At 49.3% G+C, this 26,293-nt stretch overlaps 2 long non-coding RNA genes across 2 annotated transcripts; both read right to left on the bottom strand.

The window, feature by feature from the left end:
- Nucleotides 1-4,828: 4,828 nt before the first annotated feature.
- Nucleotides 4,829-11,920, bottom strand: LOC125167999 (uncharacterized). The gene is made up of 4 exons (XR_007153018.1): nt 11,789-11,920; nt 11,153-11,311; nt 9,215-9,333; nt 4,829-5,037 (listed from the first exon to the last, which is right to left on the bottom strand). It is a non-coding gene; the product is annotated as an uncharacterized LOC125167999 (long non-coding RNA).
- Nucleotides 11,921-16,277: 4,357 nt separating this feature from the next.
- On the bottom strand, nt 16,278-23,338 carry LOC125167384 (uncharacterized). Its single transcript, XR_007152775.1, has 3 exons — nt 22,568-23,338; nt 20,433-20,619; nt 16,278-16,739 (listed from the first exon to the last, which is right to left on the bottom strand). It is a non-coding gene; the product is annotated as an uncharacterized LOC125167384 (long non-coding RNA).
- Between the last annotated feature and the right edge of the window lie 2,955 nt (nt 23,339-26,293).

Genomic DNA, 26,293 nt, shown 5'->3' on the forward strand with positions numbered 1-26,293 from the left:
TGTCTGTTTAAAGGGAAGACAACGAGTTCCCGGCCCTCCGCCAGCCTTCGCGGGCAGTTCTTGCCTGGTTCTGCAAGGCAGCCGGCCAGAAAGCCCTTCCTCCCCCTCGAGATGGCCATGGGCAGACCAGAGTTCTCCAAACTCCGGCCTGGAGTCCCGCCAGCCTGCCGAAGGCTGGCATCCGACCAACAGGGCACACACACCAACTGCTTGGGCCTGTGATGCATCGGGCATGATGGGGGCAGGGAGGCAATTTCCTGTGGACATTGAATATTTTCAGTGGGAAGGACTGTATTCTGACCCTGTCATTTAGCGACGAGGCTCGGGCAGTGGTGGCTGTCATGTCGTATAGAAGATCCTGGACCGGGAATCAGAAAACCTGTGTTCAGGGGAGCCTGGCTGGCTCAGTCCGTGGAGCATGCGACTCTTGATCTCGGGGTCAGGAGTTCAAGCCCCCACAATGGGTGTAGAGATTGCTTAAAAATACTTTATGGGCGCCTGGATGGCTCAGTTGGTTAAGCATCCAACTCAGTTTTGGCTCAGGTCATAATCTCACGGTTTGTGGGTTCAAGCCCTGTATTTGGCTCCAAGTGGGGCATGAAGCCTACTTAAAAAGAAAGAGAGAGAGGGAGGGGAGGGATGAAGGAAGGAAGGAAGGATGGAAGGAAGGAAGGAAATCTGTGTTCAAAATCCCAATCCAGTTCTGGGACCATGAGCTGTGGGCTCTTGGACACAGAGTGGGTCCTTTCTATGTATCTGTGTCCATTAGTAAAAAGTGGGTACAAATACCCTCTCACTCCTGATAGCTTGCTAAAGGTCACACACAATACAACAAAGGTTTCCTGACTCCTGGCCACCGATTCCAGGTCCCTCTAGAGTTGAGCAGATTACTTTGAGCATTGATAGAAAATAAAAAGTAGCTAAAGGCACATCTAAATGACCTTTGGCTTTTGTTACTTAATCATATTCTTTTGTAGAAAAATTAGCATACAAAAAATTCATATCTCCATTCCCTAGAGTTAATAACTACTACTCATATTCTGGCATTCGTTTGTTCATATTTTCAATGTATAGAGTATATACTTTCAGGCTTTTTTCAACAACAAGATCATAGAATATACAGATTTTTAGATACGCATCGCTCTTTTCTATACAACATTTCATTGGACAATTTATACCATTTTTTGTCGAGACATAGTGAGACAAACAAAGCATTCTATGATTTGTTTAATCCCCTCTAGCTAGACATGTAGGCTGTTTTTAATTTTTCGTCATGAGCAACAAAATTCTACCTTTATTCACTTGTTTTATTTTCTCAAGATAAATTCGTCTCAGTGGACAGTGGAATCAAAAGGTCTATTTTTTTTTTTTCTTTAAGTCATCTCCACCCCTGGGACGCCTGGGTGGCTCAGTTGGTTAAGTGTCTGACTCTTGATTTGGGCTCAGGTCATGATCTCACGGTTTGTGGATTTGAGCCCTGAGTCAGGCTCTGCTGACAGTGCAAAGCCTGCTGGAAATTCTCTCTCCCTCTCTCTCTCTCTCTCTCTCTCTCTGCCCCTCCCCCCAATAAATAAATAAACTTAAAAAAAAAAGTAATCTCTACCCCCAGTGTGGGGCTTGAACTCAAGACCCCAACATCATGAGCCCCATGCACCTCCAACTGAGCTGGCTAGGTGCCCCTGAAAGATCTATATCTTTTTATTTTTTTAACGTTTATTTATTTTCGAAAGAGAGACAGAGCATGAGCAGGGGAGGAGCAGAGATAGAGGGAGGCACAGAATCCAAAGCAGGCTCCAGGCTCCGAGTTGTCAGCATAGAACCTGACGCGGGGCTCAGACTCACAGACCAAGAGATTGTGATCTGAGCCAAAGTCGGACGCTTAACCCGCTGAGCCACCAGGCGCCCCTATTTTTAAGGCTTCTGAGGCATGCTGCCAGATTGTCCTCTAGAAATGTCACGATTGTTGTATCTCAAAACAACATATTTATATATGAAGACTGCTCCTTTCACTAGAAAACTGTTCTCTTTAGGGGGCCTGGGTGGCTCAGTCAGTGGAGCATCCGACTTCAGCTCAGGTCATGATCTCACGGTTCATGGGTTCGAGCCCCACGTCAGGCTCTGTGCTGACAGCTCGGAGCCTGGAACCTGCTTCGGATTCTGTGTCTCCTTTTCTCTCTGCACCTCCCTCGCTCACGCTCTGTCTCTGTCTCTGTCTCTGTCTCTCTCTCTCAAAAATAAATAAACATAAATTTTAAAAATTTAAAAAAAGGAAAGAAAAGAAAACCGTTCTCTTTAACAGGACACTCAGCTTGGAAAGACAGAGTAGAAAGGAGCAGAGCCCAGATCAGTTGACGCAGGGCGGCTGTTTTGCACCTGACCCACGGCTCTCTCACTGGCAGCCTCTGCCCGGCTGTAAAGATGCCCCCCCCCCCCCCCGCTTCAGTCTGCATTCCCCAGAGTTAATAACTACTACTCATATCCACAGCTGGGGCTGTGGATACAAGAGAACCTCCAGATACCGCCCTAGAAAACTCTGATGGAGGGATAAGTGCTTTTTCTCCCCCCATATTGATTTGTGCATATTGATATCTCCAGTCTTCTAAACAACCACCCTGCAGCACTCCTTAGTGCTTCGTTAGACATGACTACTTTTGTAAGCCACCGCTTATTAAGGGTTTGATTCACACTAGGGCATTTCATTGCTACATTCATCCAGGAAGCAGGTGCTAATGAGAAACCTAAGTTTTGGGTGGATCAAGCATCTTATCTCAGGGAACACAGCAGGTAGGTAACTTACTTAGGATTCAAACCTAGGTCTGTCTGACCACAGAATCTGCGTTATATTTTGAAATGACTGCAAAACTACTCCGTGTATCAGTGTGAACAAGGCCTGGAAGGGTGCAGTCGGTGTGCCACGGGCGGTGGACGTCACCAGGGCTCACGGACTCCTCCAGCTCTCTTCTCTTCCGCGTAGACTTCCGAGGATCATACTTCCTCCGGAAGTTAGGTGGCCATGTGACTTGCTTCGGCCAATGAAATGTGAGGAAGGGTGACATGTGCCCCTTCTGGGGGAGGCATTGGAGAACCCGTGTGTGGTTCTTAGGCTTTCTTCCCCTGCAGTGGTGAACCCTGAAGTCTCACATGGAGACAGTGACATCATACAATGACAGTGGGGCTCTGATGACTACAAAGAGATGAGCCTTTGAGAGCCTTGCTGGGAATGAAGCGTGGGCAAGAAATAAGTCTTTGTTATTTTAAGTCACTGAGATGTTCAGAGGTGTTTGTTACTAGAGCATAACCTGGCCTGTCCCGATGGATGTGGGTCCTGATGGGGGCTTTTCAGGTCTTTGTCTAAATTTTTCTGGAGGTTTTACCTTTTTACAATGGGAAGATACCCACTTTTTAAAATGAGTCATAATACGGGGCGCCTGGGTGGCTCAGTCGGTGAAGCGTCTGACTTCAGCTCAGGTCATGATCTCATGGTCTGTGAGTTCGAGCCCCACGTCAGGCTCTGCACTGACAGTTCGGAGCCTGGAGCCTGCTTTGGATTCCGTGTCTCCTTCTCTCTCTGCCCCTCCCCCGCTCATGCTCTTTCTCTCTCTGTCTCAAAAATAAATAAAAACATTAAAAAAATTTTTTTTAAAAAGTCATAATACAGATTCACACGAACAAGAACATCATGTACACATGGCTGTGCCTTAAAACTGACCATTTTCTTTTTCTTAAATTATTTTTAAAAGAATGTTTAATTTAATTTTTTTATTTGAAGGGATAATATGAATGTTTTGATAATATTTTTATATCTATGCAAAACCATAAACAATTTTTCTGGTTTATAATATTTAATTTTGTCCTACCGTATATGACATTTCATTTTTGTGAAATGACTATGTATTTCTTTAAAAACACTTGTGAGGGGTGCCTGGGCGGCTCAGTCGGTTGAGCATCCGACTTTGGCTCAGGTTCTGATCTCACCGTTCATGAGTTCGAGCCCATCAGACTTGCTGCTGTCGGCGTGGAGCCCGCTTTGGATCCTCTGTCCTCTCTCTGCCCCTCTTCTGCTTGGGCTCTCTCAAAGATAAATAAAAACATTAAAAAAAAAAAAAAGAATGTCTAATTTTATTTTTAAGTAATCTCTAATCTCCCCACCCAACATGAGGCTCAAACTCACAACCCAGAGATCAAGAGTCGCATGCTCTCCTGACTGAGCCAGCCAGACACCCCCAAAATGACCATTTTCTATGTCACTTTACATAATCTACTTCACTCTTTTTAGTACCTCCATAGTATTCTGTTCTCTGGATACAGACCACTAACGCCAGACATGTGGGTTAATTCTGATTATTCACAAAATACCTGCCATAAGGGGCACTTGGGTGGCTCAGTCAGTTGAGTGTCCAACTCTTGCTTTCTGCCCAGGACATGATCCCAGGGTGGTGGGATAGGAGCCCCCCCCCCCCCCTCGGGCTCCACACTGAGCATGGAGCCTGCTTAGGATTCTTTCTCTCTCCTGCTCTGCCCCTCCCACCCCCCAAATAAATAAATGGACTTAAAAAAATATACGCTCTAAGCTACAGCTAGACTGTTGCAACATTTATGGGAAAGGAAGTACTAATATTTATTTTTCTTTTTTCGGTTCGTCTCTGGCCGTGCAGAGCCTGAGCTCGGCACCCAAGGGGCCCGTGCACACCCCCCGGGGGTGAGTGAATAAGCCGGGCGCGCCTGCACCCGCACCCTCGCCAGGACACGCGGCAGGGGACGCGGCCGGCCGGGCGGGTGTGTGTGCACGCGTGAAGGCTGGGATGGGGCCCCCGGAAGAGCAGGGCAGGGAAGCATGTAGGCACCACACACAACGGGGGCGAGATGACCCTGACTCATAGGTCCAGGCGTGGAAGGTAACGGCCGGGAAACTCCGGGGCTTTGAATGAGTTCTGACTCACTGACGTCTCACTTCTCGGTTCTCCTCCAGCGTCTCGCTGCACAGTCTCCGGGAAGGGCTTGTGACGTTAATCACTGGGATCCTGAGAAAGAGGAGCGCTGCCCAGAGAGAGGGGGCCGAGGGGATGATAATGATGGGCCTCATTCATAGAAGAAGTCCAATCAGCCCTTGTTACGTTAATATTTTGAACGCCCCCCCCCCCCCCCAGCGGCTGACTCCGATTGTACCTGCGGGACGTCCCCCCCGAGTGATCCGACTGAAAACACCGATCACGCACTTCATAAGCACTCTTCCCCTTCCTTTATTTCTATTCAGGGGCTGTCTTCCATTCCTTTTCAAGATGAAAATGACTCTATTTATTTCTTTTTCTGATTATAAAGGAAATGCTTGCTCATTATAAAAAAAAAAAAAATCAGACAGTTCCAAAAAGCATAAAGAAGAGACTGAAAGATCACTCAGAAGGCCGTCCCCAGGGACGCCACTATTGGCATTCTTCTTTTTTTTTTTTTTTTAAGTTTATTTATTTTGAGAGAGACAGAGACAATGTGAGTGGGGGAGGGGCAGAGACAGAAGGAGGCAGAGACTCCCGGGCAGGCTCTGCACCCTCAGCGCGGAGGAACCCGATGTGGGGCTCGAACCCACGAAGCCGTGAGATCATGACCCGAGCCGAAACCAAGGGTCAGATGCTTAACCGCCTGAGCCACCCAGGCGCCCCATGTCCCTGCTGGCATTCTGAAGCACATCCTTCCAGACCGTGCCTAGGTGTCCCTGCACACCCACGCAGGCTTATCTTTGCCAAGTTCCCAGTCAGTATGGATCTCTGCTGTCCTTTGAGGAGTTTCCATGCACGCCATCACATGGGCACAGCTGGGAGCCTCGCCTCCCTCTCCGGCTGCAGGATCCAGCGGAAAGCCAGGGCAAGACCTCATAAGCCCTTAATGAGCTTAATAAAGGCACCTAAAGATGCCATTACGATTTTAACAATTTAGACCATGAAGAGCTCCACCCCCCCAGGCAGCTGGAAGTGAATCCACATACAGATGCGCGTGGTGAGCCGGGCCCTCGGGTTGGAGTCCGACCGGAGGGTTCTGCAGCGGAGTTCTAGACCCGCCTTCGCCACTTTCCTGGCGGCTGGGTCCCTTCGCCTCCAAGCCTCACCTGCCGCCGAATATCCGTGAACCTGAGAGGGCAGAATGCTAGGTACTAAGTACTCTGTGCTATTTAGAGGTCCTGCTCTAATTCCAAGGCCCGAGAGCAGAAGAGAAAGTGGGATGTCCCAGCCATGGAAGAGAGCAAGCGTTTTAGAGTTTCCCTGGCTGAGACCTAAAGGTAACACCTGCATCAACAGAGTCCTAGAACAACCCAGAGCCTACGAGAATCTCGGAGATTAGAGTGCTACCGCCCCACACCCCAATGCAGTGAGTCTGAATATACGCACATCTGTAACATGACCCAGTGGAACAATGGGTTTGAGTTGTGAGATGAGGTACCAACGAGGCAGTGCATTTATTTGAAAGTGCTTTGGGAATCTGAAGTGCGTTCATACCCGCAAAGCTGCCTCCACAGAAGTGTGGACGGGAACAGACTCCAAGACCTTCATCCCAAGGCGGGCCTCACGGTTGGTGACAGCTACAGGGAGTACCCGACTGTCCAGTGCTAGGCCCAGCTCTGGAGACGGTGGAAGGAAAGACAGAGAGGCCCTCCCCTCAGGGGGCGTAGATTCCAGCGGAGAGGCGGACAAGAAAAAGGGAGATAGGGGCGCCCGGGTGGCTCAGTCAGGGTTAAGCACCCAGCTTGGGCTCAGGTCATGATCTCGCGGTCCATGAGTTCGAGCCCTGCGTTGGGCTCCTCTGCTGTCAGCACGGAGCCTGCTTCGGATCCTCTGCTCCCTTTCTCTGCCCTTCCCCTGCTTGTGCACACACGCTCTCTCTCCCAAAAAATAAAAAAACATTAAAAAAATTAAAAAAAAAAAAAGGAGTCCATTTGCAACTACGTGGATGGAACTGGAGGGTATTGTGCTAAGTGAAATTAGTCAGTCAGAGAAAGACAAATATAGGACTTCACTCATATGAGGACTTTAAGAGACAAAACAGATGAACATAAGGGAAGGGAAGCAAAAATTATATAAAAACAGGGAGGGGGACAAAACATAAGAGATTTTTAAATACAGAGAACAAACAGAGGGTTACTGGAGGGGTTGTGGGAGGGGGGATGGGCTAAATGGGGAAGGGGCACCAAGGAATCTACTTCTGAAATCATTGTTGCACTAGATGCTAACTAACTTGGATGTAAATTTAAAAAATAAGTTAAAGAAAATACAAAAACAAAAAAAGAAGGGAGATAAATCAGAACAAGAAACTTTGAGAAGGGCGCTTGGGTGGCTCAGTCAGTTGAGCGTCTCACTTTGGCTCAGGTCATGATCTCACGGTTCATGGGCTCGAGCCTCGTGTCGGGCTCTGAGCTGACAGCTCAGAGCCTGGAGCCTGCTTCAGATTCTGTGTCTCCCTCTCTCTCTGGCCCTCTCTCATCGTGTGCTCTCTCTCGCTCTCTCTCTCAAATAAATAAACATTAAAAAAAGAAAAAAGAAACTCTGAGGGACGGAGGTGAGTCCTCTGAGGGTTAGAAAACAGGATGAGGTTGAAAGTGAGGGACAAGGCAGGGGCTGGTTCAGAGGGTGACAAAGAAGGCCTCTCTAAGGAGGTAACATGTAAGGGCTCAAACCTGAGCGACAAGGACAGCCACATGGACACCTGGAGCACACTGTGTTCCGGGGCAACAGGACAGCAAGTGCAAAAGCCCTGAGGCAGGAATAAACTCCCGGTCAAGGACCTTTCTTTAAGGTTCTGACCGAGAGCTGCCGTGCAGGGAGGGGGGTGGGCAGCCCGGGGTTGCGGTAGGGGTGAAGCAGAGGGAGACAGGCCCCAGTTTGTGTTATACCAGGATCACCCTCCACCGGGTCTGAAGCTCCGTCTCCTACAGGCAGTGTTGGGGGCCCCAGGGAATTGTTAGGGCTTGCAAGGGCTTTCTCCATGAACCGGCACAACCTTCTGAACATCCTTGCCAGGAAAACCGAGAGGCAGAGAGAAAGACAGGTTGCCTCGGGTTGCGGCTCCATTCTTGGGCTGGCATTCAAGCCCCAGGCTCTACCCCCAGGGCCACCCCACCTAAGGAGGATGGGAGGGGGGCTCACTGAAACCACAGAGCTGGAGGGAGGGCCTGGTGTCTCAAGGCTTCCTGCTTCGGCCAGCCAAACTCCAAGGCTGGGCTCTAAAAAGGAAGTGCTTTGCCCAGCTGGGCCCCGTCCTGCATCACCAGGCCCGGCCCTCAGCCCTCGGCTGGCAGGGGCAGCGGCAGGGGCAGGGGCAGGGGGGAGGGGTCAGCTCCCGGAGCCCAGCCAGCCAAGAGCAACCTGATCGAGCAGGAAACAGGCCTTGAGCCAGACAAAGCTTCGGCCGAGCACCTGGAGCCTTTGTTCCCTTTATTCCTGTCGCAGACGTTCCCAGGCACCTGCGGCTGGGCCTCAGGAGCACCTGGGCCCGGAGGGGGCTCCCACGGGATCTGGTTCTCCCGCCACAGGGAGTGGTCCGACTCGTGATCCTGAGGGAGGTCTTGCAGTGCAATAACAAAAACAGTGACAATAGCGTCCACTTACAGAGCTCTTACTGCAGGCCGGGTGTCATTTTTCTTACCCCCCCCCCCCAACACCATGAGGTACGTACTGTCATCGCCCCCACTTTACAGATTCGGCAAATGGAGGCACAACAGAGACCAAAGCCACAAGTGTAAGGAAGCGAAAATAGTAGAGGGGCGCCTGGGTGGCTCAGTCGGTGAAGCGTCCGGCTTCAGCTCAGGTCATGATCTCACGGCTTGTGAGTTCGAGCCCCGCGTCGGGCTCTGCGCTGACAGCTCGGAGCCTGGAGCCCGTTTCGGATTCCGTGTCTCTGTCTCTCTCTGCCCCTCCCCCGCTCACACTCTGTCTCCCTCTCTCTCTCAAATATAAATAAACACTAAAAAAAAAAAAAAAATACTAGGGACTTGGAATCAACAAATCCCAGGGCTCACTGGCCTCTATGACCTTGGGCAAGGCATTTACACTTTAGCAAGCCTGTCACCTGCTGTGTAGATGAAATGATCGGAGGCAGGCAAAGCCGCTGGTGCACGCTTCCTAATCCAGACGCGTCTTTCTGTCCTCCCTACTTCCTATAGCTCCGTGACCTGGGCGTGTACTGCTGAGCCTCAGTTTCCTCATCAGAGAAACTAGGTGAATAGTGTTACCTAAGAGGGCTGTTGAAAGCCTGAAGCGCCTCTGGCAGGAACGCCTGATTTTTCAAAACAGCCACACTCCTGGGACCGTCCGGGGAAGATGCCATCGTCCAAAACTTCCCTCTTGCTCTCTACCGAAATAAACAACAACAACAACACAAATAGAAAAACCAGCCTTAGAGCCATTCCCCCTGCGAAACAAAAAGCCAGTATTACGCTGCTGGGCTCAGAAGATTTTCTCAGGAGGAAATCCAGAAGCGACAGCTTAAGCCATAATTCTCTCTAGATCCACACCCTGAACAGACGGCCTCACCCACAGCAGCCGGGACAAGAAGGACAGTTGTAGGTTCCTGCAAAGTGCAGGGGAGACCCACCCGAGATTCCACCACCCAGACACACACACACACACACACACACACACACACCCCTTCCTTTCCTATAAATCAGCCTGTATTCATCAAGTTCTTGTCTTCAGCAAGGGCACCATGGGCATGTACCGTCCTTGTCCTCAACAACAGGGAATAATCACAAAACGTATGTGCGGCCACTGTCATAAACACACATCAGGGTGGTGGCCCCAGCTCTTCTGAGTGGCCACGTCTGTTTCTCTCATCCACATTTTGGGGCTCAACTGCTCCTTCTCTCGTCCAACTCTGCCATTCAGGTACGAGCTGCCGATTATTCCACGTGTCTGCCTCTGGCCACGGTGGTTGGTGCAAGAAAAAGGCATGAGATCCAGAAAAACCAAGCCCTATTGAAGTTTTTGTCAGGATTTTAAAATCGGAGCTGGAGGGGTGCCTGGGTGGCTCAGTGAGTTGAGCGCCCGACTTCGGCTCTGGTCACGATCTCACGGTTCGTGAGTTCAAGCCCTGGGTCAGGCTCCGCGCTGACAGCGCGGAGCCCGGACGGAGCCTGCTTCGGATTCTGTGTCTCCCTCTCTCTCTGCCCCTCCCCCGCTCACACTCTGTCTCAAAAATGAACAAACATTAACAAAAGAAATAAAATAAAATAAAATAAAATAAAATAAAATAAAATAAAATAAAATTGGAGCCAGGGAGGAAAATCCTATTCTTCTTGGACTGGCGAGCGCAAAGGATGTGAATCTGGGCTAGCTGACAGTCATTTTTTGGGTGGAGAAAGCCAGTTTGCAGAAGCAGGGATAAAGACATCAAAGAGAGAAGCCATGATGAGCGGCAGGGCGTCCTGACATAATCCCAGGTTCCTGTTGTCCCTGAAGCAGGCTCAACCCTTCCTGCCTATCCCCTGATGGTGTGGTTCAATGAGCCAATAAATTCCTTTCTGGCCCTTCCAGCTCGAGAGCCCTGCCTAATCCAACCAGCAAGCATCCAGTGGTAATAAACACAACAGTTCAGTAGGACAGATGTCACAGGCGGGACTTGACGATGTGCCAAGTGAAAGTTTTGGGCAATCATAGGTGTCAAATCAGGGGTGCCTGGCTAGCTCAGTTGGTGGAATGTGGGACTCTTGATTTTGGCTCAGGTCACAGTTTCGCAGTTTGTGGGACGGAGCCCTGAGTCTTCTCGTCGTGGAGCCTGCTTGGGATCTTCTCTCTCCCTCTCTCTCTGCCCCTCCCCTGCTTGTGCTCTCTTTCTCTCTCTCTCAAAATAAATAAACGTAAAAAAAAAACAATAAAATGGGGCGCCTGGGCGGCTCAGTCGGTTAAGTGTCTGACTTTGGCTCAGGTCATGATCTCGTGGTTCATGGGTTGGAGCCCCTCATCAGGCTCTGTGCTGACGGCTCAGAGCCTGGAGCCTGTTTCGGTTTCTGTGTCCTCCTCTCTCTCTGCCCCTCCCCTGCTCGTGCACATGCATTCTCTCTCTCTCTCTCTCTCTCAAAATAAATAAATAAACTTAAAAAAATAAAATCTTTTAAAAAAAGCTGTGATGTCACACAAGGTCGCCTCATTCCTTCAAGCGAATACATACTTACGGAGCCCCCACTAGTGCCAGGCATAGTATTAGGCGCTGGGGATATAACCGTATATGGGGCCGACTAGATCCTTTTCCTCACTCTGGAGTAATCAGAGGGGGCTTCCTGGAGCTGGTGAGGCTCCAGGGCCTCACTGAGGCATGGTGAAACCTGGACGGGCTGAGAAGGGCGGGGAGAAAAGCATGAGTAAAGCCACGGAGGCGCAAGACTAGCGGCTACAGCGGGCGCTCACCAGTGTTGGGTGCGTGGACGAAGTCCCCCGGGGGAGGAGCGGGTCACCGGGCAGGAGAAGAGCTCCTCCCAGAGAAGGGAATGCTGAGGAAGGGAGACCAGACCAGACCAGGGCAGACCTCGCCGCAAAGCATGGACTTCGCCCGGGTGGCACCACACGATGCCCCCCACCCCCACCCCCGCGTCTCTGTTGTGGTTGCCACACCCACGCTCTCCGTGGCCTCGCCGGTGGGACTCTGCCCAGCGGCCCATCCAGCACCACAGCCACCCGAGGTCATGCCCCAGACACCACCGCCTTCCTGGCTCCTGGGCGAAGCCGCCAGCACAGCACTCCCGCCCAGCCTGTAATTTAACGTGACCTCCTCCCGGCCTGGCCGCTCCCGGCCTTCTGCACCCCAGACATACCCGCTGCAGGAAATGCCCAAGTGGGAGAAGAGGCCTGGTGCCCACCTGGATCCCCGGGCCCGGGCTTCGCGGAGGGGGCTGCGGGCCGCGTGACAGACAGTGCGGGGCGGGCTGCGGTCGCCACGGTTGGCTTTGCAGCCGAGGACCGGGGGGACCACGCCCCCTGGTGGCCAGGAGCCACCCCGCGCCTTGGTCTTCCCGCGACCTCTACAGTTTGCGCCCTCCCTTCGAAGTCGGTGTTTTTCGTTGTTTTGTTTCAAGAAATACCTTTCCGAAAAGCTGACAACCCGAATAAATCCTTTAAGTTGGACGGGTCGCCATGTCAAGGAATCTCATAGTAAGAAGCTGTCTTAGATTTTTACTGGATTGTCTGGGAAAAAGCTGCCTTAGATTTCGCCAAGCCATAGCTAAATGTTCTGATTCTAATTTCTTGTGCACTGATCTGCTATGGCAGGGTGATGTGATGGCTGGCAATTGTCGTTCCCGCTATCGGCCAGGTCTGTGAAGAATCTTCCCAGGTGCACGTGTCCCATGAGGCTATGGGACACGCCTCCCAATTTTTTTTTTTTTTTTTTTTTTTTGGTAATTCTGACAGCCCTCTCGGGGCAAATAGATGCCTGGTCTGTTCTTAACAAAGAGCCCCTCTCTACATGTTCCTCGGCTCTGGGCCTCAGCTTTTCCCTCCACAGTGTTGGTTCACAGTGGGGGTGAACCTCGGACTGTCAGTAATGGTAACTTATTCACAAGCATTTTTGTCTGTGTTATGCAATGCCCCGTAGTAGGTCCTAGCTCTTATTGGTGGTGGTGGTGGTGTGGTTTGTGGAGGAGGGGGATGGTGATTCACAAAAACTAGAAGACAGACCTTGGTCTCAGGGGCCTGTATCCAGGGTAGACATAACATACACACATGACACAACCTGCAAACAATCACAAATGAACAGCAGGGGACAAACTAAATATACGTGTGCTGAGAGCAGTGATCGGAGTGCGTCTGACGCTGGTGGCGGGACGCTTGCCGGAAATACGGCTCGAGGGGAGTCTGGACGATTGCCACGCCCACAGACTGAGCCCTTCTGGGGGCTAGAAGGATGCCAAGGAAGAGGCCAGCATCTACCCAACTTTGGAGATACAGCCACCACGCCCCCAAGGCATGGTGGCGCTCTTGGCACCTGCTTTCTGTTCTGTCCTTGCGGAAGACCCTGCATTCCCACCCACCTCCCTGCTCCTGTCGGGCTGCCACGTGATCACACAGGAACCCCACCAGGGATCACACTGGCCCACTTACCCACCTCTTACTGCCCCTAGCTGTGGGCATCAGAATGTCCGTTGGCAGTATGACCTCAATGAGGTTTTCTTGGTTATGCCTTTGTTCTGGCCTTGACTCCACCTTAGAAGGGAACAAACCAAGTCCTTTGGATCCCCAGGGCCATGAAGTCTCCCATCCTCAGAAGCCAGGTATCCTGGCTCTCGCCTGCCTGACACCTGGGCAGAATTGGTGCAGGCCTACACATGGATAGGGCTTCACGAGTGGCTACCATCTACTCTGAATATCCTGGAAGTTTGTCCCAGTCATTGGTGTTCAGCACAGAGGGCATGGATTTTGAAATGCAGCATATGAAGCGGTGTAGCCCGAGGGCACGAGCCATCCGTCTTTAACCGCATCTCAGACTAGGAAGGTCATTAGTGAGGAATGTTGGATGGGAGGATGAAGGGATTCCACTGGGCTTGTCCATTCTTCGCGAGCAATTTTTCAAAAGACAAACAGAATCCTAATTTCTTCACTTGCCACACAATTTGGGAATACTCAGGAACCAGGAGGTTGCCCCGTGAATAAGAAATGCAAATAAAGGCAATCCAAGAAACCAAATAGCAAGCTAGGACATCGGGTCAAGCAAGACCAAGGCAGCCCTCTCACCACCTCAAGGTCTAACTCCTTAGGGCATTCCCTACAATTTGGATTCCAACAGGACTTTCAACCACTCAAGATACAGCCCCTCTCATGACCACACGGGTTAGATATTACCTTAGGCACTTACCCACCCACTGATTTGGGAATAGGCTCAGAGCCCATTCTCTGGGAGGATTCTTCTGTCAGCAATGAGCTCAGCTTTTGGATCCGTACCTGCTTGGGTTTGGCTAGTCACTGGGTGACCCAATGAGATTCCATGATCTGGCTTCTGGCCAGAATACCTTTGCTCCTGGGCTTCAGGTGGGAGGCAGGGGCATCATTTGGGATATCGTGGGTTCTGGGTAACAAAAACTCTCCTCAAACGGGCTTAATCAGTGAGGACATTGATTGTGTCACTTACCAGGAAGCCCCACAGGAGGCTGGGCCCCAGGTCAGTTGATGTGGCATCTTGGTGAGGACGTCAAGACCCTAGTTCATGCGTGCCTTTATCCACTCTTTTGCCACCACAGGAGATCGTGCTATTTTGCCCTTCACGCAGGAGAATGCCTGTTTCCCCACAACCTTATGAACAGAATGTGTTGTCAAACATTTGGATTTTTGCCAATCTGATAGGTAAAAAGGTAGTTTCATGGTGTTATTTCGATTCTAATTGCTTTTATGAGTGAAGCTGGGCATTTTTTCACATGCTTGAGGGTTACTTTTTCCTTTCTCCGTGAATGGTGTCTTCACCTACTTTGCTCACTTTTCATCTGGGCTGTAGGTAGGTTCCTTCTATGTCTCTGCTCTGGCCAGAACCAAGATGGCAGCAGGTGGTTCCAGACACCAGAGGCTTGCTTCCTGGGTGTAGCTAACCTAGTCCCACTTCCCAACCCAACGTCCTCTTCATTTCCTGTTTCTTCTATAGACAAGAAGAGCCAAAAACTCACCTTCCCAGTCTGCCTTGCAGCTAGAAGTGGCCAGGTGACAGTCCTGTCCCAATGAGATGAAAGTGAAAGAAAGCCAGGGCATTTCTGGGAAAATGTTGATTAGAAAAGGGACAGGGTTCAGTCCCTGACAAAGTTCCTTTCTTCCCAGGCCTTAACATGGACATAACGGCTGGAGTGGCAGCCTTTTAAACACCATTAATGAAAGAAAAAGAGAATCACAGAGACATTGATCCTAATATTATTTGAGACACCAATGCCAGGAACCACCTACCTCCAGACTTTTATACTGAGCTCGTTAAATATCTTCACTCTTAAACCGTTATTTGTCAGTGTGTGTGTGTGTGTGTGTGTGTGTGTGCACGTGCGTGCGTGTGTGTATGGGGGGTGGTTCCGTTACCTGCTGATAAAAACATTTCTAACTGATATACTATGGCCTTCTCTTAGGAGGGAGAAAACTTCCCAGTCCTCCCTGGACTTCTCAGGATATTTGTCAGACTGGGTCATATGCCTTTGCCTGAACCAACTGCCCTCAAGGGGAACAGAATTTCCCTCAGGCCAATGGGGTGACTCTTGAGGTATGGGGGTCAACTTTCCCTGAGACAAATGGATGCAAGGAAGAAAAGTGCTCGGTGTAGGGGGGAGATGTGGTACTCGTAGAAAGGAAGAGGTGAGGGGCGCCTGAGTGGCTCCGTTGGTTGAGCATCTGACTCTTGAATTAGGCTCAGGTCATGATCCCAGGGATTGAGCCCCACATCGGGCTCCACACTGTGCATGAAACCTGCTTAAGAGCCCCTCTCCCCCACTTGCACTCTCTCTGTATATAACATTTTAAAAGGTGGGGGGCGCCTGGGTGGCTCAGTCGGTTGAGCGTCCAACTCTGGGTTTTGGCTCAGGTCAGGATCTCACAAATCGTGAGTCCCAGCCCTGCGCAGGGCTCCGCGCTAACAGTGCGGATCCTGCTCGGGAGGCTCTGTCTCCCTCTGTCTCTTCCTCTCCCCTGCTCACACTCTATCTCTCTGTCTCAAAAATAAATAAACATTAAAAAAATAATGAAACAATAAAATAAACTAACAACAAAATAAAATAAAGAAAGGAAGAGGTGAGAAATGGCTGCTGGGGAGACACCCAGCAGGGAGCCCCGCAGTGACCGAGTGCCCTACCTGTGGGCCAACAAGGTCATCAAAACCACTAATGGACGGTGACAAGAGCTACTCCTCTCTCGATCGGGTCCAAGGAATAAGTTTTTTCCCTTTAAGATAGAAATAAACTTGCTTTAATGAATGAATAGATGACACTAGAGTATCAACTCCATGAGGGCAGGCGTATATTTTTCTTGCTTTCCACTTCATCCCTAATCCTTAGCGATTGATAAGGAACCTTGAACAGGACAGAAACTTTCCACACAGACCTACAGACCTGCCTCCCGTTTGGCACTGATCCCCTGGTTTTGTGGTCACGGTAACTCAGTCTGCTACCATCTGACCTAACTGTGCTAACGGCTGCTCCATATTTCCCCATCTCGACTCCAGGGTCACAGCCGACCCTCATCTGGAGCTGGTGAACCCATTCTGACTCCCAGGAGTCATCACTTTCTTTCCAGGGCGTCCATATCCCCCCCCCCCCCCCCACGCCTTTATCCGTGTTCAGCTCTCTGGCCCAATGTCTGAAGTCTCCACGTCCTTCCCCTTCAAAGAAACGAGAATGGCCTTTTGACCCTCGTCCACCTTCCAGCTTGTTTCCACCGCAAGTTTCCAAAGACCACGGGCAGTGACTCGGCATCTACTTCTCAGCAGCTGGGATATAATTGGTCCAGACCAAAGGACTTTATTTTAAGTAGCCAGGAGCTCATTTGCACACTCGCAAGCCACCTTGCACGGGCTCAGAGCTGGCTTCTCCCTGTCACGCGTGCACTCTTCTCTGCCACGTCCGAGAGGCACAGGGCCAGCGACCCGGAGCGCTTCCGTCTTCCCCTGTGGCCCCCGCCAGCGTCCCTCCCTCGGCTCCTGTGGCAGCTGGCTCCCTCTTTCTTTCCTCCTCTGGCTCTGAAAGGAGCTCGAGGTTCCTTTTGATCGTCCCCTTTGGCAGTGTTCTATTACAGTTCTTTATTTCTCCCGTTCTAAAAAGTAATATAAGCTCATTAGAGAAGATGTAGAAAATCCAACTAAGTAAGAAGATGAAGTGAGAAAAATAACTTTCTGCCCCATTGCCTACGCTCAAGCCTGGTTAACGTGTCAGAAGCCACTCTGACGGGTCTCGTTTACTTAACAGCGCCTCCTTTTTAGAATTTCCTAACACAACTAAGGGTGCGAGAAGAGAGCAAAAGAAGAGAGAAACGGAGAACTGCAAAAACAACCATAAAACAAGTAACAAAATGGCATTAAATACATCACTATAGAATTTCCTTATTTAAAAAAAATTTTTTTAATGTCTATTTATTTCTGAGAGAGAGACAGAGTGCAAGTGGGGGAGGGGCAGAGAGAGGGGGAGACACAGAATCGGAAGTCAGCACACAGCTGTCAGCACAGAGCCCGACGCGGGGCTCGAACTCACGGACCGCGAGATCGTGACCTGAGCCGAAGTCAGACGCTTAACCGACTAAGCCTACCCTAGAATTTCCTCTTAAATCTGAGCTCTAATTGTTCACATTTTGTGGAGCCTTCAAGAAAACAATTGAGTCAGTGCGAAGGTGCACAAGGACTTAATTCACAGCACAAGAGGTGTGCTCCCTAGGAAGCCAGCATGAACAGGTAGAGGGGTGTGGGGACAAGGACGTTCCCGGAAGCAGCTTGTGCAAGCACAGAAAAGGTTTGAATGGACATGACCCTATTATTATGAAACTTCATGACAGCTGTTCTTTGGGGAGGAGGCAATGGAACTGTGGAAAGAGAGGAAAGTTTTCACTTTTTTTTTTTTTTACTGTACACACTTAGACAAAGAGAATGATTTTTACAGAGATTCTTCCATTAATTTCTCCATTTCTGAAGTTTCTACATTTTCTACAGGAAACGTGTTATTAAAATTTTTTTAACGTTTATTTATTTTTGAGAGAAAGAGAGAGACAGAGCATGAAGAGCAGAGGGGCAGAGAGAGAGGGAGACATAGAATCCGAGGCAGACTCCAGGCTCTGAGCCATCAGCACAGAGCCCGACGCGGGGCTTGAACCCACAAACCGCGAGATCGTGACCCGAGCTCAAGTCGGTCGCTCAACAGCCTGAGCCACCCAGGTGCCCCTTGTGTGTTACTTTTATAATCACAAAAATGTTAACATATGTGTTATGGGATAAACTGTGTGCCCCCAAAATTCATATGTGGAAATTCTAACCCCCAATACCTCAATGTGACTGTATGTGGAGACGGGGTTTTTAAAGAGGTGATTCGATTAACCTGAGGACATTAGGGTCTGTGCTAATCCAGTATGTCTGATGTCCTTATAAGAGGAGATTAGGACACACAGACACCCAGAAAGAAGACAACCATGTGCAAGCTAAGAAGGACCCTGTGGACACCTTGATCTTGGACTTCCAGAGCCCAGAACTGTAAGGAAATAAATGCCTGCTGTTTAAACCACCCAATCTACGGTTCTTTGTTAGGCAGCCTGGCAAACTAAAACACCATATAATTAAAAAGACACAGGCAAGCAGATACAAGCTCTTGGTATTTCTTTTTTTTTTTTTCTCAATGTTTTTATTTATTTTTGGGACAGAGAGAGACAGAGCATGAACGGGGGAGGGGCAGCGAGAGAGGGAGACCCAGAATCAGAAACAGGCTCCAGGCTCCGAGCCATCAGCCCAGAGCCCGACGCGGGGCTCGAACTCCCGGACCGCGAGATCGTGACCTGGCTGAAGTCGGACGCTTAACCGACTGCGCCACCCAGGCGCCCCAAGCTCTTGGTATTTCAAGTTTTCACACTGAAACTTTTTGCTGGCCGCGAGAAACCCAGGGGTTCGGGAAGGAATTTGTAACCCCCCTCCCCTGCTCTTTGCAGCTAGAACTTGAGCGCCAGCCTGTGGGGCAGGGGGTGAGCAGAGGATAGGAGCCAAGGCCAGGCCTCTCTGCCCTAAGCTGCCACCAGCCACCGCTTACACGAGGGAAGAACGAGGGGAGGAGTCAGAAGGGGTGGTTCTTGGCCAGAAGCGTCTGCGAGGGAGCAGACAGTGCAGTGTCCAATCGGGGGGCCATGCATGCCCAGCACGTGCTCTAGGCGGGTCCCTGGCCCTTTTGCAAACGGAATGAAAATAAGCAACCTCTCCCTGCAAGGATGCACACGCATAGATTTCGCACGCTCCTTCGGGGCTTTGTGTCCTCGCCACTCCCAACATTTGTGGACCCTAAATTAAAAACCTCTGCTCCAGTTGAAAACGTAAAAAATTAATTTATGGGACTGTGTCGGTAGGACTCGTGCAGGGCAAACACGACGCCCCCAGTAAGAGAGAAGACCGAACGGAAGGTAAAAGGACAGATATAACCTGGGAAGAAGCCAGGAACCTGCACAAACATTTCCACGAAGCAGAAGGGTGAAGACTCCACGGGGCAATAAACAGGACTTTGCTGAGAGCAGAGGCCAGACGGAGGAGCTGAAGCATCTTGTTGGGGCGACTGGGTGGCTCAGTCGGTTGGGCACCTGACTCTTGGTTTAGGCTCGGGTCGTGACCTCAGGGTTTGAGTTCAAGCCCCTCATCGGGCTCTGTGCTGACAGTGCTGAGGCTGCTTGGGATTCTCTCTCTCTCTCCCTCTATCCCTCCTGTGCTCTCTTCTCTCTCTCCAGATAGATAAATAAACTTAAAAAAAAAAAAAACCTTGTTGCATAATCGTGCCCAGGAGGGTCAGCCCCAACCAATTGGTGTGGCCTCAGAACTGTTTCTTCCTGAGCAGAGGCTCATCAGAGGGCAGAAAGATAGGTGGAACCGAGTGTTGGGTGCAGATGAACTTGGCCCGTATGACAAGAAAGTGAACATATGAACCTAAAGCACCAGGGTTTAGGGGGACCCGTTCAGGGACTCTTCTCTGCAGTTGGGGTCAGGCTTGGGGGTATTTGCCCGCTCTCTCCTACACTCTGTTTTTTTTTTTTTAATGTTTATTTATTTATTGAGAGAGAGAGAGAGAAGGAGCAGGGAAGGGGCAGAGAGAGAGGGAGACACAGAATCCGAAGCAGGCTCCAGGCTCTGAGCTGTCAACACAGAGCCGACATGGGGCTGGAACTCACGAACCGCGAGATCATGACCTGAGCCAAAGTCAGACGCTCAACCGACTGAGCCACCCAGGTGCCCCTCTCCTATACTCTTTGAACACCAGACAATAAAGTGGCAGAGAATGAAAACTTCTTGGCTGTACATTGAATTACTGGAAACAATAATTTGCAAGAATGGTCATTGCAGGGCTATTTATAATAGTGAAACATTGTCCTTGCTTTGGGACTGCTGAAATGAATTACGATGTGTTGTTTCAGAGACTATAGAGGCTCCGGGCTGGCTCAGCCGGTAGAGCACACAACTCTTGATCTCAGGGTTGTGAGTTCAAGCCTCACGTTGGGCATAGAGTCTACTTAAAAAAAATAATAAATAAATAAAATAAGATGCTGGTTGTAGAAGATGGTGCAAACACCTCTTTCCCCTCCCAGTTCGAGCTTTGGGGTCATTGTTCCTTTGAACTCTTCAAAGTGGACCTAACCTTGAGTGTGGGATGCAGGTCGCCGTGCGCAGCCCTTCCTGGCACTCACTGAAGTATGAGATGGCCACCCAGTTTTCACTCCACGTGGGTTCAAATCCCAGCGGGACCATCTACCGGGCAAGTTCTTTTTAGCTTCTCTTACCTTCAGTTTCTCTTGTGTCAAACAGAGGATAGCTATAGCAGGTGGACTTTTTCAAGGGAGCGGAGCCCTATAGTGGTGGCAGCATGGAGTGGTGGTTAGGAGACCAGATTCCGGACCCACGCTTGGCTAAGCTCGGTGGTTCAGACCCCAGCTCAGACGTTTTCTTTCCGTGTTTAAGTTTTCTCATCTGTGAAATGGGGATACCAAAAGCATGGTTATGGGGTGCCCGGGGGGGGGTGGGGCTCAGTCGGCTAGGCGTCTGACTCTTGATTTCAGCTCGGGTCATGATCTTACAGTTTGTGGGTTTGAGTCCCGTGTTGTGCTGACCCTGCTTGGGATTCTCTCTCTCTCTCTCTCTCTCTCTCTCTCTCTCTCTCTGCCCTCCCCTGCTGAAGCATGGGCAAACAAGCTCTCTCTCTCTCTCTCTCTCTCTCTCTCTCAAAATAAACATTTAAAAAAACCCAAAAGCATATTGAATTAATATATCTAAAGTGCTTATACTTACCTTATTTTTTAAATTTTTATTCAAATTCTAGTTAACATACAGTGCAACATTGTTTTCAGTCCTTTTTCTTCAATGTTTATATTTGAGGGAGAGAGAGAGAGAACAAGTGGGGGAGGGGCAGAGAGAGGGGGACAGAAGATCGGAAGCGGGTTCTGTGCTGAGGGCAGAGAGCCCGACGCGGGGCTGGAACTCACAGACCGTGAGTTCATGACCTGAGCTGAGGTCGGACACTCAACTGACTGAACCACCCAGGCTCCCCTAAAGTGCTTACATTTAGAATTAATGTGTCTAAACTACTCTAATAGAATTGCCATCAGGCACATGTACCTAGAGTGCATCTGAAATGTGGCTCATCCAAACTGAGGTGTGCATTAAGTGTAAATTCACGGCAGATTGTGAAGTCTTAATATGGAAGAATGTAAAGTATCTCACCAATAATTATATGGGTTACATGTTGAAATAAAAATTTGCATCTGTTAGGTTAAATAGAATATATTTTATAATTAATTTCACTACATATGTATATTTTTTACTTTACTTAATAGGTTTTTATTTTATTTATTTATTTTGCGACAGAAAATCCCAAGCAGGCTCTGCACTGTCAGCACAGAGCCCGACGCGGGGCTTGAACTCACAAACCCCGAGATCATGACCTGAACCGAAGTCAAAAGTCAGACGCTCAACCGACTGAGCCACCCAGGTGGCCCTATTTTTTTTTACTTTTTAAAATGCAGGAGTTACTCATTTCTCCCTGGACTATCTCCCATGTTACATTAGGTATACATGTAATGCACTTGTGTTTGTTGGTATCTTACTTCCTTCTTCTTCTTTCTCTTCTCCTCCTCCTCCTCCTCCCCCTCCATCATTAATTTGGGAGAGAGCATACACGAGTGTGTGTGGTGTGTGTGGGGGGGAGCAGAGAGAGAGAGAGAGAGAGAGAGAGAGAGACAGGATCTCAAGCAGGTTCCATGCTCAGTGCTTAGCACGGAGCCCGAGGTGGGGCTGAATCCCACCACTCTGGGATCGTGACCTGAGCCGAAATCAAGAGTCGGCCACTCGACCAACTGAGCACCCAGGCACCATTCTGTTTGTTAATATCTATATTTTAATAAATATTCTGTATTTTAATAAGCAAATAAAATACAGCGCAGCTCCTAGAATATTCACAATTACGTATGTGGCTGGCACTGTCGTGTTTACTAGAGGGTGCTGGCATGTAGGAAGAGTAACTAACGACTATCAGCATCGAGTGCCTGGCACACGGGAAGTGCTTATCTGGTGGCAGTTTTTGTCCGGAAGGCTCCTGGCTGTGCCCTCTCCGGGCTCTGCACGCAGATCTATGCCTAGAAAGCATCGTCTGTTTCCCCGCCTGCCTTGTCATTCTTATTCACCCACAGTAAGAGCTCCTGGCCTTGCCTTTCATCTTCCCCAGCTCTGAGGCCTCCCTAGACGCATCACACACGTGCACCTACGCGTACACGCACGCGCGCGCGCGCACACACACACACACACACACACACGCAGGGTTTCTGTGCAGAGGCAAAGTTTCTCAACATCCAGTCCTCCAACCCCTCCTGTCTCCCGGTGGCTCTGGACCCCAAGCACCTCCGTTCCACTGAGGTCACCATACCTCGGCTTGGCGAGCGGTCCTCGCTGCCATCCTCCGTTTTCTCCTCGGGCCCGCACATCTGAGGCTTGATCTACGTGGTGCCCAGGCAGACGGAGTGGCGCGGGAAGGGGCTGTCGGCAGGCTGCCGAGAGGCTGCCCAAGGCGGCCTTTACGCTGACAAATTCACTCCTGGGACCCCGGGGTCTAGCTTCAGCCTGGCAGCTGGTGGCGAGGAGCTCTGAGTCTCAGCTGCGGGCTTGGACTCCTCAATTTCTCAGGAGACCAGCGTATACAGCAGATGGCATGTTTTCGATGCATTTAGCAGGGTGAGAACAGTTTTGTTTAGGAAAACATCTTGATGAGCCGCTTTGGTCGAGGAAGGGGAGGGCGGTGCCCGGGACATGGTTGAAGGGACGTGGTTAAATAAATACATGAGGGACTCAACGGCTTTACCAGCGTCATAACGGGAGCTTAGGGAAAAGGGACCCCAAGGAGAGAGAAGGCAGGGAAGGTCAGAGAAATGAAATGAAGTGGGTGGGGGCACAAAACAAGATGGCAGGAGCCACAGCCTGGCATGAATTCCAGTGAGAAATTTCCAGTGGCAGGGACACCGAAGGACAGATGGACTTCCTTAGTTGTTTACTTTTCAGCAGGCTCCACACCCAATGTGGAGACTGAGCTCAGGACGCTGAGCTCAAGAGTCACATGCTTATCGACCGAGCCAGCTGGGAATCCCCAAAGGATTTTTTTGTTTGTTTGTCTGTTTAATTGTGGTAGGGGTACCTGGGTGGCTCAATCGGTTAAGCATCCGGCTCTTAGTTTCCACTCAGGTCGTGATCTCATGGTTCATAGGTTCGAGCCCCAAGTTGGCTGGGGATTCTCTCTCTCTCTCTCTTTCTCTCTCTCTATCCCTCCCCTGCTCAGGCTCTCTCTCTCTCCCTCTCCTAAATAAACTTCAAAAAATTGTGGTAAAATACACATAACAAAATTTACCATCTTAATCATTTCTAGGTGTGTACTTCGGGGACCTTAGGTACATTCTCCTTATTGTGCATCCATTGCCACCATCCTTCTCTAGAACTTTCTTCATCTCCCAAATTGAAACTCTGTATGCATTAAACACTAACTCCTCATTTTCTCCCCCCCCCCCCCCCCCAGCTGCTGACAACTACCATCCTACTTTCTGTCTTTATGAATTTGACAACTCTGGGCACGTCATCTAAGTGGAATCATACGGTATTTGTCCCTTGGTATCTGGTTCATTTCACTTAGCATAATGTCCTGAAGGTTCGCCTATATTGTAGCAGATGCCCACGTTGCCTTCCTTTTAAGGCTGAATAATATTCCATCGTATGTTTATACCGCCTTCTGTGTATCCGTTCATCCGTTGGTAGACACTGGATGCTTCCACCTTTCGGCTATTGGGAACAATGCTACTGTGAACAGCGTCCGAACATCTCTTTGAAACCCTGCTTCACCTCTTTTAGGTATTCAGCCAAAAGTGCAACTGCTCAATCATATGATAATTCACCGTTTTACATTCCCACCAACAGGACACGAAGACTCTAGTTTCTGTACATCCTTGCCAACATTTGTTATTTTCTGATTTTTGTCTTCCTCTTTTTTTTTTTTTTTTGGTAATTTTCTTTTTTATTTTAAGTTTACTTATTTTGAGAGAGAGAAAGAGAGAGAGAAAGAACAAGTGTGAGCAGGGGCAGGGGAGGGGCAGAGAGAGAGAGAATCAGAGAGAATCCCAAGAAGGCACCGTCAGCGCAGAGCCCGACGTGGGACTTGAACTCATGAACCTTGAGATCATGACCTGAGCTGAAATCAAGAGCTGGACGATTAACTGACTGAGCCCCCCCAGGCGCCCCTGTCTTCTTCTTCTAATTGTAGCCATTCTAATGACTGTGAAGTGCTATCTCATGGTGCCATTTCCCCAGGGACTACTTACGTTGATCAACTTTTTCTTTGCTTATTAGCCACTTATAGATCATCTTTAAAGGGTGAAGGGGAGCGGGAGGTACGGGCTTCCACTTACAGGATGAGTTGGTCACGGGAGGGAAGATACAGCACAGGGAATACTGTCAGTGGTATTGTAGCAGTGCTGTGTGGGGACGGGTGACAGCTACACTTGTGGTGAGCATGACATCATGTACGGAGCCACTGAATCACTATGTCGTACACCTGAAACTAATGTAATATTGTTACGTTGTGTGTCTATACTTCAATTTCAATAAGGAACAAAAATCGTCTTTGGAGAACTGTCTATTCAAGTCCTTTGCCCATTTTTTAACCGGTTGTTTGTTGTCCCACCGTTGAATTGTAGAAGTTATTTCTGTTCCCTGGTTATTAACCCCATATCAGATCTCTGATCTCTAAATATTTTATTCCACTCTGTGAGGTGCCTTTTCATTCTGTTAATTGTTTCCTTTAGTGCACAGATTTTAATTGTGATGTAATCTGATTTATCTATTTCTCCTTTTGTGTCCTGTCATGTCCAAGAAATCACTACCAAATCCAATGTCATGAACCTTCTCTGCTATGTTTGTTTTACGAGTTTTATAGTAGTTTTGGGTGCCTGGGCGGCTCAGTTGGTTAAGTGTCTAACTTCAGCTCCGGTCATGATCTCAGGGTTCGTGGGTTCGAGCCCCCCATCGGGTTCTGTGCCGACAGCTCAGAGCCTGGAGCCTGCTTTGGATTCTGTGTCTCCCTCTCTCTGCCCCACTCTTGCTTGCACTCTGTCTCTGTCTCTCTCTCAAAAAGTAAATACACATTAAAATTAAAAAAAAAAAGAGTTTTATAGTTTTACTTCTCATGTTTAGGTCTTTGATCCTTTTTGAGTTAATTTATGCATATGGTGTGAGGTAAGGGTCCAACTTCATTCTTTTGCATGTGGATATCCAGTTTTCCCAACACCATTTGTTGAAAATCCAGTCCTTTCCCCATTGCATGGTCTTGGCACTCTTGTTGAAGATCATCTGACCACACACACAAGGGGTTATTTGTAGGCTTTCCATTCTAATCCATCGGCCTACATGTCTGTCTTTACGCCAGTAACATGTTGTTTTGATTACTATAGCTTTGTAGTAACTTTGAAATCAGGAAGTGTGAGACTCCAACTTTGTTCTTTGTCAAGATTATTTTGGTTATTCAGTGTCCTTTGAGACTTCATATGAATTTTAGGATGGATTTTTCTTTGCTTTGCTTTTTTAAAAGCGTTTTTATTTATTTTGAGAGAGAGAGCATGAGCAGGAAAGGGACAGAAAGAGGGAGAGAAAGAACCATTCTCACGAACGCTGAGCCAAAATCAAGAGTCAGATGCTTACCAACATCAGCTCAGGTCATGATCTCCTGATTCATGAGTTTGAGCCCTCCAAAGTGGGCTCCATCATGGAGCCCACTTTGGATCCTCCGTCCTCCTCTCTCTCTGCCCCTCCCCTGCTCTTGAGCATGCACATGTGTGTGCGCTCTCTCTCTAAAAAATAAACACTTATTTATTTATTTATTTTTTAATGTTTACTTATTTTTGAGAGAGAGAGGGAGACAGAGCGTGAGCAGGGGAGGGGCAGAGAGAGAGGTTGACAAAGAATCCGAAGGGGGCTCCAGGCTCCGAGCTGTCAGCACAGAACAGCTGTCAGCTGTTCGACGCGGGGCTCGAACCCATGAACTGTGAGACCATGACCTGAACCGAAGTTGTACACTTAACCAACTGAGCCACCCAGGTGCCCCGAAAATAAATAAACA

This window comes from Prionailurus viverrinus, chromosome B3 (assembly GCF_022837055.1).
Source record: "Prionailurus viverrinus isolate Anna chromosome B3, UM_Priviv_1.0, whole genome shotgun sequence".
In the NCBI taxonomy this organism is placed as follows: domain Eukaryota; kingdom Metazoa; phylum Chordata; class Mammalia; order Carnivora; family Felidae; genus Prionailurus; species Prionailurus viverrinus.